Raw genomic sequence first — 4,380 nt, 5'->3', positions numbered from 1 at the left:
GTAATAAAAACTAATCATTAAATTAAAGATATACAATTTGAAGAACTGAACAAGGCAGGTATAAAGGTCAAAAACAAATTTTCAAACAGCAGTGCCGTTTACCTGCAAGAAGCATGGCAACATTCGAGTTATGCTGGTTTAGGTAATTGTCCAGCTCATTGTAGCTCATTCCATATGTATCATTCTTTGGAAGATTGTCCACTGCCATGGTTGCTGCTGGGAGAGCCTGAGAATTCAAAAACAAGAAAAGAAACAACTAGAGTTCATAGAACACCTTACCCCGCACAGTATTGAGAAAAAGGACATGGAAAGGATATTTGCTGTTGTTGTTGTTGTTGTTGTATACAGAATCGAGGCTCGTGTAAGAGCTAACGCATTAAACATGAAAACATGCACAAACACATAAAACATACAATAAAGAGAGTGGGAGACAAGAGGGGGAGAAAGAGGAAAGCATACAAGGACAACAACAGTTGAGAACAGGGACGTCAGTATATCAGTGGAAGCGAGAGGGTTCGGGAGAGGGGGGGAGGGTACACAGTATAAAGCAAATTAACACTACTAGGAATTTCAGGAATGAAGTCTGAGATTGAAAGAGGTGAAGTTGGGGTATTTTAACAGGGGTAGAAAAGATCAAGGTTTTGGATGGGGGAAGACAAGAAATGGAGGTGAACAGCTGTTTCAAAGAGCTGGAGGGAGGGGAGGGATTAAAGAGAGTGTGGGAGTTTGTTCCAAATGTGGGGGGGGGGGGGGAGGTGGGAGACAGAAAGACCACCAACCTGCCTGCGATGAGCGAGTGAAAGGCCCTCAGAATCAGCTTCATCATGGGAGATACCAATGATTCTGAAAGCTTTGGATTCAACAGCCTGAAGCCGAGCTAGGTGTGAGGCAGGAGCACCAGCCCAGAGGGGAGAGCAGTATTCCATGGAGCTGCAGATGAAAGCTTTGCATGTGGTGAGCAGCTCAGAAGTGCCAGGAAAGGACTTCGCACGACGGAGGATGCCCAGTCAGCGACTGGCTTTGGAGGCCAGCTTGGAAATGTGGTTTTCCCAAGAAAGATCATGGCAGATAGTGAGACCCAAAAGCTTGAGTGACATAACTACAAGAGGATTGTTGAGAAAGAAGATGGGAGGGTTTTCCAGACGGTGTTTTTGGAGAGACAAAGTGAGAGTGTGAGATTTGTCAGATTGTCAGGATGTTCCACTTGTTTGACCAGTTTGTGATGTTGTCCAGGTCTGCAGAGAGTGAAGAGGCTGCTGCCTGCCGATCTGAGGGTTGAGATATGGAGTGGCAGAGAGTGGAGTCATCAGCAAAGAGTGAGTGTGGATTTTTCAGAGTCGGAGAGATCACTAATGAAGACCAGAAAAAGCACAGGGACCAAAACACTGCATTGACGAACTCCAGCCCAGAGAGGAAGGGGAGATGAGAGATTTCCCTTAAAGGCCACACGTTGACTGTGACTGGAGAGGAAGTCCGCAAGCCATGCATGGAGGTTACCATGGATACCATGAGAGGAGAGTTTGGTGAGCAGGGCGGGGTGCCAGACCATATCAAAGGCACGTGATATGTCGAGGGAGACAGCTCTGATTTCCTGTTTCGCGTTGAGGGCCTCCATCCATTGTTGAGACAGCAGAAGCAGCACGTCCAGAGTCGAGTGACCTGGTCTGAATCCAAATTGATGATCAGAGATCAAGCCATTGGAGAAGAGGAAGGATTTGATGTCAGAAGCAATGATGGATTCCATGACCTTGCTGATGATTGGGAGCAGGTTCATTGGTCTGTAGTTGCAAGGATCTGTTTTTGCACCTTTTTGTGTAAAGCGGTAATGTTTGCTGATTTCCAAGCAGATGGCAGATGTCCTTGTTCAAAACAGAGGTTGAAGAGAACAGAGAGAGGGTAAGATAGAGTAGCAGAGCAGGTTTTTAGGACCTGTGGTGTGGGCTGATGCCATCTGGTCGAGTTGCAGAATCAGAGTCGAGGGTTGACAGAAACTTCTCCACCTTGTCAGGAGAGGACACAGAGTCCAGGAGCAGCTGGGTTTGACTGGGTAAGGTGGGTACAGAGAACGATGGGTTTGGGACACAATATTTGGAGGCAAACACAGAGTTGAGACATTCAGCTTTTTCACATGTGGTGTCAGCTGTGTAGCCATTTGAGGTGAGGGAGGGGATGGAGGGGGAACAAACACCAGAAACAGATTTGACCAGACACCACCAAGATTTGGAGGAGGGAGATAGGTTTGAGAGTTCAGTCTTGAGAGTGGAGAGATATTGTTTACTGGCACTCCTGAGCATAGACACACACTTGTTCTGAGCTTTGTGAAAGGAACTGAGATTGCCTTCAGTTGGATATGCCTTCCATGATGCGAAGGCAAGTTGTTTGATTCAGGGCAACTGCTTCACCACAAGATTCAGTGCACCATGGACGGGAGGAAGGGTATGACAATTGAAGATGAGATGGGATAAATCTGTGCATGAGAGAGCAAATTTATTTGGAAGAATTCCCAGGATGAGTTGATGTCAAAGGCAGTAGAGATGCTAGACCAGTCCAGATGATTGATGGCTGCTTGAAGATCATGCCAGTCAGCCTGAGGGAAATGCCAGACTCATCGACGCTGAGGCAGCTCTCTGAGAACGGCCAGAGAGATGTCCACTTTAACGAGAAAATGATCTGATCAGTCAATTGGAGCAGAAGAAGAACAGCAGACATTTGCAGGGAAGTTGGTCATAACCAAGTCTGGAATAGAAGATTTCTCCATTGACTGAGATCCGGGTCGGGAAGTTGACAGATTGTGTCAGTCCCAATGAGTCGCAGAAGTCCTTTGCTGATGTGCCATGACTGGGGTGAGAGTTACCCACAAACAGCCAGCTGGCATGATGACAGTTATAAAATATATATATATATATAACCACCTTTAGAGGCCATTTTTCCCCGCAAAGCGGGGGTTGGCCTTTTTCGGGAACCGTGGTTGTTGTTGTTTTTTGGTCCCCTTTTTGAAGCAATGTTTTACGGCCGGATGCCCTTCCTGACGCCAACTCTTTTTGCCGCCTTTAACGACAAACAGGGAATTACCAGTGAACTGGCACTCAATTAGCCGACCTCGGAAGGATGACAGGGTGAATCAACCCCCCTGGCGTTAATTCAGCGATCGACCAGGATTCGAACCCAGGATCCTAGGATCCTAAGCCGGCACCCTAGCCGCTAGCCCAACACCAGGGTTATATGAGGAAGTCGCCATATATGAGGAAGAGAGAGTTTGGATGAGTGGATAGAAGTTGGTCCATGTTGTTAGACATGGACATTGTTAGACATGAAAGTCGAGAACGGTATTGTTAGACAGCGATATGTAAATTTAAATATTTAAACTTTGCTTGGCGCTTTGCACCAAACAAACCGTTAGGGGCTGCCATATTTGTCTTGATGCTGAACATCACAGTCACTCTGCCCTCAAGGCATGAGAATGCATAAATATTTTATCCACGTACTACTAAATGGAGGGTAGGGCGACTATGCCTGAGCACAAATCGAGCTTACCAAATACCGTTCTAGTTTTATGATTAGTTTGGCGATAATAACCATGAATACAAATCAAAATTAAAGAATATGAATGATTAAAAATCCAAATCTTTAAAATGAAAAAAAAAAAAATGGAAATGACAAAATCTTACCCAGTGTTAGCTACAATGTTTGCCAATATTCAAAAATAAAACAATCTAAAATTGCACAGAAGGTATTGGAGAAACACCACTTTACAGTTTTGGGACAAACAGTCGTGGCCAAAAATATTGGCACCCTTGCACTTTTTTCAAATAACTCACAATTTTCTCTAAAAATAAGTTGAAGTTGACAAAGGTATTTCGTCTGCACAATTCTTTACTTCACTATTAATATGACAGAACCTTTGTTTTTGATTCAGATCTTAATATATCCTTTCAAATCAGAAAATAAAAAGAAATGGCATTGACAAAATTATTGACACCCAAGACTTAATATTTGGTAGCACAAACAGCCTTTGGACAAGATAAGTGCAGTCAAGCACTTCCTATAGCCATGAATGAGCTTCCTACACCTCTATACTGGCAGTTTGGTCCACTCTTCTTGTGCAAACTGCTCCAGTTCTCCCACACTTGAAGGGTGCCTTCTCCCAACTGCTGTTTTCAGATCTCCCACAGGTGTTCAATGGAATTTAGATCTGGACTCATTGCTGGCCACTTCAGAACAGTCGAGCGTTTTGTCTTGAAACATTCCTGGGTGCTTTTTGAAGTGTGTTTGGGGTTACTGTCCTGCTTCAAGGACAGTGTCCTGCTGCAAGGACCTGCCCACGACCTTCGACGGAGACCCAGCTTTCTGACACTGGGATGAACATTGCGCTCCTAAATG

This window comes from Myxine glutinosa, chromosome 12 (assembly GCF_964187855.1).
Source record: "Myxine glutinosa chromosome 12, kmMyxGlut1.1, whole genome shotgun sequence".
Classification (NCBI taxonomy): domain Eukaryota; kingdom Metazoa; phylum Chordata; class Myxini; order Myxiniformes; family Myxinidae; genus Myxine; species Myxine glutinosa.
Note: the sequence above shows the minus strand (reverse complement) of the source record.